The sequence below is a fragment of the Callithrix jacchus genome, chromosome 9 (assembly GCF_049354715.1).
Source record: "Callithrix jacchus isolate 240 chromosome 9, calJac240_pri, whole genome shotgun sequence".
Taxonomy (NCBI): domain Eukaryota; kingdom Metazoa; phylum Chordata; class Mammalia; order Primates; family Cebidae; genus Callithrix; species Callithrix jacchus.
In genome coordinates, this window is record NC_133510.1 from 11,112,129 (window position 1) to 11,124,624 (window position 12,496).

At 37.0% G+C, this 12,496-nt stretch overlaps 1 protein-coding gene across 6 annotated transcripts in view; it reads left to right on the plus strand.

Moving 5' to 3' along the window:
- LRP6 (LDL receptor related protein 6) overlaps window positions 1-12,496 on the plus strand; it is a 151,182-nt gene that overhangs the window by 87,339 nt on the left and 51,347 nt on the right. The window lies entirely within an intron of this gene.

Genomic DNA, 12,496 nt, shown 5'->3' on the forward strand with positions numbered 1-12,496 from the left:
TATACATCTAATGGACATAAAATTTAGACTCTAGAACAGTTGTTTTAGAAAGGTAGTTCTGTAGAGTGCCCAGGACTCTGAGGGGAATAATGATTTAAAGAACCTTGCTTCCAATATGGAAACTTGGAATAGAAGAAACCCATTAGTATTCCGCCAGCCTCAAATACTGAAAACAGTGTCTGTTGTTGTTGCAGCTGGTTTTCATTAATAGAAGATTTTGCATAGACTCCATAAATTTTCTCCCTGTTAGTGTTTCACTGCCTCCCACTCTTTTCAAATCCAAGTTGATGTTTGAATCTTTTAACAGTTGGAGTGCAGTGCTAATGAGACAAAGGTTATGAGTTCACGTTTCAGACAGGCTTATAGCTTCATTTTGGTCTGCTTGCATATGGATTGCCTACCTCATCCCATGTAGTTCACATCTGTGGATTATGAACCATGCAGGAGTATATAGGTATGAATACACTTAGGAAAACAGCTTAAAACTCATATTTTTTAGAAGAATATCTGTAGCAAGAAAATTTACATAAGGGAATGCACTTGATTTATTATCACATAGGGTTTTTAAAATTCCATGTTTGTTTTTGGCCATCTTAGCCTGCTATAACTGACTGATTAGCCTGAAAATAAAATGATTTGTTTCTTACTGAGAATACTTCAAGTCTTATTTTCCCCACTTTAGGTAAAATACTTTAGATATGGAAATTTATTCAAAATCACAAATAGTTGCAGAAGGGATTCAGATAAAGACATTAGAATTTATGGAGGTTCTGAGTGACCATCTTTAAGAATAAAAATTAATACCCTTTTATGTTATATATATATTATATATATATATATATATATATATCAATATATAACATTGACTAAATAGGATTTATTTTTTTAGTTTACAGTGAGTGCAGTAGATCTTGAAATTAGAATTCTTTTTAACCTCTGTTACATTTTCTTGAGCTATGCATAGACACACACACACACACACACACACACAGGTGTCATTGGCTCCTTCACCCCTTCTTTACTTCTTCCCTGTATGGTACTGATATCCTTAAACCTGTTTTTAATTTTTTCATTTGTTCATTCATTCGTTCTTTTAATCAGCAAAGGCTCTGTCAGCCATAAATCTGATTTTTAGATCCATCTTTCTCCTTCTAGGTTTGCTGGATGGAATGCAACCGCTGTTTATTCTTTGTCCCCTTTTTCAGATTGATGTTTGGGGTAAATTTACTTCTGTATACATGAAGACCTCCCTTTGTAATTTCCTTGGAGATTCTGATGAGGTTTTACTATTAGGACATGAGTGCTTTTGTCATTTTATTTACATAAGCACATCTAGGAAATAGAGCAAATAGTTATTTATTCCCTTTTTATGTTGATGTAAAATCTGATACTTGGCAACTAAAGAAAGAGTGCAGCTCTTCATCTAAATTAGTCTTGCATAACTGGGGTAGTAAAACTGTTGGGTTTTCCCATCCTGAGACTGTTAGTGATTATAGGAGCAACTGCTACCACCAGCTTTTCATCTCCCTAACTTGGTAATACTGAACTCGAGAACTTTTAGAAAGATAGGTCATTTTTTAAATCCCTCTTTTTCCAAGAAGTGTATTTGCTAGCCTTGTGTTAGCAGCAGCTGATCCCAGATACTGATCTAACTCTAGTCTGGGTGACATTTTCCTTTCTAGGTCCATTTTCCTTAGAAAACTTCCCAGCTTTTATCATGCCCAAGAATGAAAGCTACTTTTCCCTGGGAGCTGGTGGAAATTTTTTAGACCAGCTTCTTACTTTCTCTTTTGTAAGTGGTGATGTACCAGATGCTGCCTACATTAAGGAAACCAGGGAGAAGGAAAGGGGAATTCTGGGTGTTAGATGTGATTTTTTTTTTTTTTTCTAATTGTACAGAGTTGTAGAAAGAATGAATAGATTTAACCTAAAGTTTAGAATAAGCTCTGGAAGGAGCGACTGAGCATAGGGCATTGCTAATGATGTCACATTTTTTAAAAGATGGTTGTGGTATTTGGCTCCTGCTTTAATAGAATAACATATATGTGAGGGTATGTCTGCTTTCCCTACTTGTCAGGTGATAGTGGCCACTTATCTGTAGGTGTTATTTAAAAGGTGCTTGCTAGTACTTGCTTATGTCTCTTCTTCATTATGCTGAAATGATTTCATCACCTTTTGTGGACAAACCTAGTTTACTTGTCTGCACTATGCTTCTGCCACCCCCCGGTGTTTACTGTATTGTTCTGGGGCCTTCCCATAATAAGTATTAATGCATTAGCAGAAAGAAGGATTTTCATGTTTTTGATAGGGAAAAGATCAAAAGCCTTTATTTCTATTTTATATGACCCTGCAGTAGGCAGAACAACATTGTGTCTTAACAGCATTCCTTCTTTTTTTTAAGTCAGGTGTTACTGCTGAAAGCATTTGCTGCACTGAGGGCCTGTAGTACTTCTTACTAACAGCAAAGATATATCATTGATAATTTATAGATACAAAGCATTTTTTTGCGATGGTATAAAATTAAGAATGTACTGTTAGCTTATATTTTCTTGAGGTTGCTTTTTTTGTTATATATTCATTTAACTGATTGGCAATGAAAACAATAGTATTGTCATAGCTAAATTTTTCTGTTTTTTTTCCTTTTTCTTCTTTTTTTTTTTTGAGACAGGGTCTCACTCAGTCACCCAGGCTGGAGTGCGGTGGTGTGATCTTGGCTCACCGCAACCTCTACCTCCCAGGGTCAAGTGATTCTCCAGTCTCAGCCTCCCTAGTAGGTGGGATTACAGGTGTGCTTACCATGTCTGGCTAGCTTTTTTAGTTTTAGTTTAGAGACTGGGTTTTACCATGCTGGCCAGGCTGGTCTAGTACTCCCGACTTCAAATGATCTACCCACCTCGGCCTCCCAGAATGTTGGGATTATAGGCGTGAGCCACTGAACCTGACTTATTTTTTCATTATATACTTTTTATTTTGGTTTCTCTTCCCCACTTTCATTTCTGAGTTTTTGCTGACAGTGCAGCAACACCTGATAGTATAGGTAAAAAGAGATTTTCCTTGTTTACTTTAAGAGCATGTGTATTTGCTTTAAGTCTTAGAGTAAGCTTCCCTACTTTAGGACGCTACAATGTTCATAGCTAGTTTTGTACAAATCTAATTTTACCTAGCACAACTTTGTTGGGAAACAGAAACAAATTAGAAACTTTAGTACCAAGAAATTTTGAATAAAGAAGATATTGTTTTGTATGATGTGTGCTGAAAACTTGGCATTTGGTGAATGCTCTGTTTCATATTCTAAGCCTGAAATTGCAGGGCTACATTTTCCTATGATAACTTCCTTTAATTCGTCGGTACTCTAATAAGGAAATTTGTTTCCCAAGTATTCAAACTTCTTTTTTTTTTTTTTTTTTGAGACGGAGTTTCGCTCTTGTTACCCAGGCTGGAGTGCAATGGCGCAATCTCGGCTCACCGCAACCTCCGCCTCCTGGGTTCAGGCAATTCTCTTGCCTCAGCCTCCGGAGTAGCTGGGATTACAGGCACACGCCACCATGCCCAGCTAATTTTTTGTATTTTTAGTAGAGACGGGGTTTCACCATGTTGACCAGGATGGTCTCGATCTCTTGACTTCGTGATCCACCCGCCTCGGCCTCCCAAAGTGCTGGGATTACAGGCGTGAGCCACCGCGCCCGGCCTTCAAACTTCTTTTTTAAAGGAATTTCTTTGTCTGGCATCTTAGTCTGTGTACTGTTAAAAAAACATAGGAACCTGTTGATACTTTTTTTTTTTTTTTACTGTTGGTTTGTAAGATTAATTCCTTCTTAAGAAATTATAATAATATATATTGTTGAGATAAGGCTCTTCTGATAATATGACAAGTATCAATAAGTACTTCCTTTTGAATCTTTGCCAATATATTACATTGGGTTTTAAAAAAATTGATTATACCTTCAGTTTGAGCTGGGCATGGTGGCTTACCTGTAATTCAGCACTTTGTGAGGCTGAGGCAGGCAGATCACTTGAGGCCAGGAATTCGAGACCAGCCTGGCTGGCCAATATGGTGAAACCCTGTCTCTAGTAAAAATACAAAAATTAGCTGGACATGGTGGCCCATGCCTGTAATCCAGCTATTCAGGAGGCTGAGGCATGAGAATCACTTACCCAGGAGGCACAGGTTGCAGTGACCCGAGATTGGGCCACTGCAGTCCGGCATGGACAACAAAGTGAGACTCTGCTTTAAAAAAAAAAAATTGATTATACTTTCAATTTGAGAAGTATTCAAAATAATGAATTCAAATACCTGAATCTTTGCCCATATCTGCTACTTTACCACACAATATGTATTATGTGTGTGTGGATATAAATTTCTCTTCAAATCTTTGTAACATATGATCACAGAAGAATGATATTGATAAACTCCATCATTAGATTCCTTAACTCAACAGAGCACCTGGATTTTGGACTTACGTTCATTGAGTTGTAAACATGGTGCTGTTCTATGTTATTTTGTGTCTGTTTGGGGTGCATTGCATAACAATAAATTTGTGAACTCCTATTTGAAAATTGCCAGTTGATTACTGGGCACAGTGGCCCACACTTGTAATCTTGGCACTTTGGGAGGTTGAGTTGGGAGGATCCCTTGAGTCTAGGAGTTTGAAACCAGCCTGGATAAATATAGTAAGACCCCTGTCTCTACAGAAAATAAAAATTAGCTGCTTCTGGTAGTGTACTCCTGGAGTCCCAGCTACTTGGGAGGCTGAAATGGGAAGATCACTTGAGCCCAGAAGTTTGAGACCAGCCTGGGCAACATGGTGAAACCCCTTCTCTACAAAAAGTGCAAAAATCAGCCAGGCATGGTGGTTTGCAACTGTAGTTCCAGCTACTCTGGAGGCCGAGGTGGGAGTATCACTTGAGTCTGGGAGGCAGAGTTTGCAGTGAGCTGAGATCATGCCACCGAACTCTAGCTTGGGCAACAGAGCAAGACCGTGTCTCAAAAAAAAAAAAAAGGAATTTATTTTAGCTGTGCTTAAAAAGAATGAGAGCAAAGAGGGCAGTTTTCCTTCGTTAACATGTTAATTTTTTCCCTATTTGGTTTTTGGGGCCTCAGGACAGTGAAGCTTTCAGAAGTGTCTTATGAAGCAGTTGAGTATTGACCAATATGTTGACATTCATCATCATGATGCCTTCATCTGGAAATCCATTCTCAATTTTTTCATTTCTTGTAGTAATTTAGGTTTTAGAAAGCTTTGGTCACAGTAGTAATTCTTAGGTCTAACAGAAAAAGAGCATAACAATTGCAAATGTTTAGTATTCAGTGCATGACTCCTTGCCAAAAATAGAAAGCTACCCAGAGTAGCTATGATACTTTTTCTTTTCATATTTAAAAATCACTTATATGTACTCAGACATAATGTATCTTGAAATAGGTAAAAAGGCTTTGAATATAGCACTATAACTGCCCCTTCTCTCTCTCAAATAGGTGCATGGTGTCCTTTTACTTCACCTACTGAGTCCAAGGCATTTCTCTGTACTTGTCACCTCAGTGAGATTTGGCATGATTGAAATGTTATTTTCATGGATAAATATTCTATGTTTTAAAATATCATTTATGTGAAATTATATTTTATGCTCTATAGTTATCAAAGAAAAAATATACTTCCCAACCCTTAGTCATATCTATCTCTCTTATGTATAAGCTTTTAATTAACTGTTTGTTTTGGATATTGGCTGGAACTTTAGAAGAGGAGTGGTTCATTTTGGGTGTAATTTGAATTTCTCTTCTAGAACTTTATAGCATTTCCACTCTAGCACATTTTATGGTGGATGCTTGGTTGTCCTCCTGTCATCTGTTCCTTGAACTTGTCCTTATCAAGCAAAGTTGCATAGCAGCAATTTTGGTAGTAGACTGGCTGCATTCCATGATTGAATGGGTAATCCTGTCTTGACATTTAATGAGCTGATGAAACGACTCAAAAACTGGATGTAATGTCTCTAGAAGATTTGCCATTACCTCTTCTTTGTGCAGATAATGTTATGGTTTACCCACATCTATTTCCTGTTGTAGCCTATATTCTCACTGTGGTTTAGAATATTTCAGAATGCCTCAGAGTGTTAAACCAATACCACAGTGTGGTCAAAGCAGCTGAAACCACTGGAGACTCTGGTTCAGATTTGGAGTTAGATTTTAAAAGTGACAGAAGCCTAATTTCGGTTTAACTAATTAAACCCACTCTGAGGTAATACAGTGAAGCACACCTTTAAGGGTTGCCAGATTTAATTAACATTGGTGCAGTTTTTAAAACATAAGTGTAATCTTTTGGAATTGCCTAAATGGTTCATTTGTCCTGGGTTCAGAATATACAAACAAGCTTTTGTTAGGCTTTGTGTTATTTTAAACATAAGGTGCTTAAAGCTGTATTTATAGACCTAATAACCTGTCCAAAACCTTTACAGGAATATGAGAAATGGCATAGAGATTTCTTGAGACAGAGCAACATATTCTTGTTTCAGTAGGGTATTTGTGCCCAATAGAAGAAGATTGTTTGGCTGGTACATAAGAAATATTTAGCAGAGAAGCCTGTTTTCTAATAGTGTCACCTCCTCTACAGAAGAAATTGAAGGAAACATTTCAGAAAGTAGTCATTGGACTTTGTGCGAAGGAAAATACATTATCTGTGTGTTTAGATGTAAAGTCTCACTGTCAGATTTTGTTTAAGCTGGTTATCCCTTAATCTCTTCAGAGGATCCTTATAATTCCTTTTTATATCATATTAACAACAAAAATGGTAATAGCATCTATTAATAATAGCAATTGTCATCATCATCATTATTCATGTGTCCTTAGTCTTGCTCCTTAGCTTTTTCTCTTCATTTTTTAAGAATTATGGAAAATGTCAGAGTATGGAAAGCAGAGTAAAGATGACCTTGGAACTACCCAGTTTTAACCATTGTTAGTACATGTTTGATGTAGAATGCAGCCCATCTTAAGTGGAAGGGCTAAGGAGATGGCAGAAGTGGGTTCTCTAATAATATACCTATGGTCTTAATGCTTCCTTTTTGAAAGAGCCTAAAAGAATTGAATCAGGTCTTTGTCGCTCCTCTTAACCTCTCAGCTAGCTAGTGTCTTATATGTATACTTGCAAATGTGACAAGAAGAAAAAAAGTAGTTTGTATTTTTTTTCATCACAGACTGTGTTGTGTGTGTGTGTGTGTAGTAATTTTAACTTAATATTAGAATTAAGTAGTATATAGCTGGGGGAAAGGAAGACCAAATGAAAGACATTTGTTTGAAACTTTACTGAGCCTGATGAATCAAGCATGAAAGTGACAGGTAGGGGACAGTGATCTAAACTAAAAAAGGAGCCAATTAATTTTATTATAGGCTGTATATAGTCACCACTCTGAAGACTCTAATCCAGCACAGTGCAGTGTATAGCCACTAGCTATGTGTGGCTCTGCAGAACTTAAAATGTGCCTATGTTGAATTGGGCTGTGCTTTAATTGTAAAACACATACTAAGAAGACCTATTGTATTAAAAAAAAAAAAAACCCATAGATGCCATTAATAAAATGGTTAATATTGATTGCATGGTGAGATAAAAGAATTTTGGATGTATTAGATTACGTAAAGTATATTAAAATTCTGTCTACTGTTCTGTACTGTTTTTGAGATGGAGTCTTACTCTTTTACCCAGACTGGACTGCAGTGGTGCAGTGTCAGGTGCAGTGTCAAGTTGATGCAACCTCCACCTCCCAGGTTCAAGTGATACTCCTGCCTCAACCTCCTGACTAGCTGGGTGTGAACCACTGCGCCTGGCATGTTTTGTATTTTTTAGTATGACTACTAGAAAATTTTAAATGGACATATATGGCAAACATTTGTGGCTTGTGTTATTTTTCTCCTGGGCAGCCTGTTTTAGATCCAAACCTATTGTAAAAACTTCCACAGATGAGAAAAAGGAGATCGGGAATTAGAGGAACAGTGTGCTTACAAAATGAGGTTTAAAAAAAATCTTTAATAAATCTTAATTACATTGCTTAATTTGAAATAGACATGAATTGATAGATCTTGCTTTTGTGTTTACTTCATTATAAAAAAAAAAGGCCTTTTAGTTTTTTGCTTTTAGAGTGAGAGAACAAGGAATGGTTAGAAGGGACGAGTGCCCAATTGGGTACAGGTAATCAAATCATTAGTTGTGGCTTCTCAGGAACTATTTGGAGTTCCTCGCTACTGTACCATTCTTTTTTGTTGTTGTTGTTTCTTTGTTTTATGAGATGGAGTCTCATTCTGTTGTCCAGGCTGGTATACAGTGGTGCTGTCTCAGCTCACTGCAACCTCTGCCTTCCAGGGTTCAAGTGATTCTCCTGCCTCGGCCTCCCGAGGAGTAGCTGGGCTACAAGTACATGCCATCACTCCTGGCTAATTTTTGTAGTTTTAGTGGAGACGGTGTTTCACCATGTTGGCCAGGCTGGTCTTGAACTCCTAACCTCAGGTGATCTCCCCACCTCGGCCTCCCAAAGTGCTGGGATTACAGGTGTGAGCCACCGCGCCTGGCCCACTATGCCATTCTTAATACCTTCATTGTTAATGCCTTTACTGACCTTACACTTTCATCGCAGTCTTCATTTGTTGTCATTTCAGCAAATGTTTTTGAAGACCTTTTTCTTTTCAGTGTTTCCTTTGCTCACTTCTTCCTGAGACCTCTGCTTCTATCTAGAGTAGCATTAGCACTGATCCAAACTCCAGTTTTGTCAAGGGACTGAAGAGAAGATGAGCAAAGCATTTCTGGTCTATAATCCTTTATCTGTAATCCTGAAATCCAAAGTGCTCTGAAAACCAAATGCTGCTTTTGTTAATTCATTGGGTGGAAATCCTGACCTGAACCAGTGTGAGACTATTTGTAGTCATGATCCCACACTGCACGCATGCTTTTATTTTTTTAATTTATTAATTTTTTTTCTGAGACAGAGTTTTGCTCTTCTCACCCAGGCTGGAGTACAGTGGTGCGATCTTGGCTCACTGCAACCACTGCCTCCCGGGTTCAAGTGATTCTCTTGCTTCAGCCTCCCGAGTGGCTGTTGGGATTACAGGCGTTAGCCACTATGCCCGGCTAATTTTTGTCTTTGTAGTAGAGACGGGGTTTCACCATGTTTGTCAGGCTGGTCTCGAACTCCTAACCTCAGGTAATCTGCCCACCTCAGCCTCCCAAAGTGCTGAGATTACATACGTGAGGCACCGTGCCTGGCCATCTTTTATTGCAGAAATATTAACATGTTTGGCAATGAAGTGCTGCCCTGGACTCAAGTAGAGGTGGTATACTATGTGCATTGTGTTAACCTTTCTTAAAAAACAAAAACAAAAATGAACCACAGTCTGAATTCAGGAGTACAGCTAATGCTGACTTCCAGATAAGGGATTTCGGACCTCTCTTGCCATCTCAAAGAAATTGAAAACATTTTGCTAACCATAATTCTCTATTTATTTATTTCATAATTCTACATTTAAAATATTTATGTTTAACACAACCTAAAGTGACAGAAGTAAATGAAATGTTCCTGAAATACGTGTTTATCGCGTCACTCTTCTTAAAGTGTTTTCAGAAGCTTCTTGTTTTCTGTAATTCTCCTTCTCTTGGAATTTAATACCTGCCATAGGGTGGTATCTGCTTGATGCTGTATCCTTTGAGTCCCCCTTGTGTTCCTTCTGCCTCAGTCAAGGCATTTCTTTCAGAGTCAAACACATTATGTGCATCCTTGGCTTTGCTATCCCTTAACTCCTATCATTTCTGTTATTCTGGAAAATCCTTTTCTCTTTCTCTTTGTCAAAATTCTAATTCTTCAAGATTAATTTCAACTCCTACTACTATTTCCTCAAGTTTTTCCTGATTACCTGCAGACCAGAGAGGATATATGTGTGTGATTTCAATGTAAATATCATTTACCTCTCCAATTAGATGGTAATACCTTAGCTGGAAGAGGCCCTGTTCTAAACCTCTCATGTCTGTCATGGTGGTTTGCATTTACTAGATGTCTTTACTAATGTTTGATTTGCAGGGAAGTGGATTAGGGGTCTGGTAGGGCAGCAAAAGTGTACTCCTATGAAATTGTCAAATATTTGCTCTTTTTTGTTGACTGTTTTAGTTACTTTATATCTAAGTAGCAAAAGTAAACAATGAAAATGGAAGTAAGAAACAGGAGGCTGTAGCTGTGTAGTTTCTCATAATTTCAGGATATATAAATGTCTCTTGGTTTTTATCTTCATTTTAACAGTAAGTAGTAGTTTTGTCTTTTATTTCCATATATTTTATATTTATGTGTTTTTATTTTGAAGTACTACATTAAATAATTAAATACGATCATTTAGCTGTTTACATTTAGGAACTAAAGCATTTTAATAAAATGATTTTAAAAGGCAGGAACCATTGTTTACCAGATAGTGTACCTATTGTATATCTAATACTATGCTGTATATTCAGCATTACTTTATTTGATCCTTAATTAATTCAGCGGTGGCAGTGGCTCTGTCCCTGTTTTATTTGTGAGAACTTGCTTAAGGGTACCCACTGAGTGATAAACCTTACATTTGAAATACCGATCTATTTGTGCCACAGTATATTTGATGATCATGAGAGATTTTTAGAGAACAGAAGAATGAAGGGAAACTGCTAAATAGAAGATACAGAATTATGTGAGCTAAAAAGGTCTTGGAATTGTGACATTTATTTTTCTCACAGTGATTTTTAATTTCATTCTTCTTTTTCTTTCTTTTTAAAAATTGTTTGCGTGTGCTGGAGTTACCTAGGCTGGAGTGCAGTGACTTGATCGAATAGCTCACTGCAGCCTCAAACTTCCAGACTCAAGCAATCTACCTGCCTTAGCCTCCCGAATAGCTAGGACTACAGGCTCATCCATCCGTGCCTAACTTTTTCTATTTTCTATAGAGACAGGGCCTTGCCATTTTGTGCAGTCTGGTCTTGAACTCCTGGGCTCAAGTAATCCTCCTACCTTGGCCTTCCAAAGTGCTCGGATTATAGGCATGAGCCACCATACCCAGCCCCATTTTTCTAATTCATACTTAATCTATCTTTTGTTTAAGCTATTTATTTATCAAAATAAACATAAATGTTGTAGAGTGATATAGCTGAAAGAGAAAAGATTTTCTTGGTTGATTCTGTAATAGTTTTGAAGTAGCAATGTAAGTGTTATTCTTTAAAAGTTTAATTTTGGGCATCTAGTTTATACTTTTACATTGGCAAATTTTAATAGGAAGGCCAACATTTGAACGTAGGGATCAGCAAAATTAGTGTAATTTATTAAATGTAAGATAATGCAAAAATAGGATAGAACTAAAACTAAGAATAGTTTTATTAAACTTATAATTTAATAAAACTTAATAATAGTTAAATAAAAATTTAATAATAGTTTTATTAATTTATAAAACCAAATTAGGCATATTTTAACATACCACAAACTTGTAAGAAAGTAATATTTTAGTATTGTGTAATACAGAATGTGTATCACTCTGTGTTGGATAGGATGATTGAACTCCCCCCCTTTAGTAGGAGAACGTAGGTTCACTGTTAAGTATATGACATTTTAAATTAGGTAGCAGTACATGTTCCTGGAGATGCAGTTGGAAATGCTGCGATAGAAACTGAGAAGACCTTCTTCTGTTCTGAAATATGGAGCAAGCCTTCCAAAGTCCCAGTGTTCAAATCCCCACCAGAGATCATTTCTGCCACTTAAAGTGGCCTGTGTGCTAGGCAAATTAACCTTTAGAAATGTTATTTCATACTAAAAATATGTACATGTGAACAATACCTGCTTCTCCCCATCCCCAAAAGGTATCAGATATAATCTTATATGCAAATATTAGTTACATTATGCCAGTAAAGGTATTCCAAGTAAGTCAACACTGAAAAGTGCATGGTGAATGCACTGTGAATGCAATATGAATGCCAGAGTGAATTTGATAATGTCCCACTACCAATATTAGGTAGTTGGAAAGAGAAGGTACATCCTCGTTAGATGCAGAGAGGGTGTCATGTACTCCACATACTTTTGTGATTGTCATCTCAGGAGTAAGGGATTTGTTAAGAACCCTTTTATCTGTTTTTTGCTGTTACCGACAACAGCAAAATAAAAAGCATGCTAAGTGAAAAGAGTCCTGAAGAAGACATCAACTCTGTTCATAAGCTGTGTTTCTTACATAAATCTCAGTTTCCATAGGCTAAGCTCTCAGGATAAAATAAAATATGTTATAAAACAAAATAGATGATAAAATAATGTATGTGAAGGTACTAGTATAGTTTGAAAACGTGTGCAAACTTACGGTGATGATACTGTATTTTTAATTTTGCCACAGTCATTTAATAGAAGAGTTGCATAATCTAAAGGCGCCAGAATTTTTGGAAGGAAGAGAAATATGAAATGTGGGGGGATGGGTGGGAAGTGGTCAAATAGAGTCTCATATGGAATATTTGAAATCATTCTTAGGAAATCA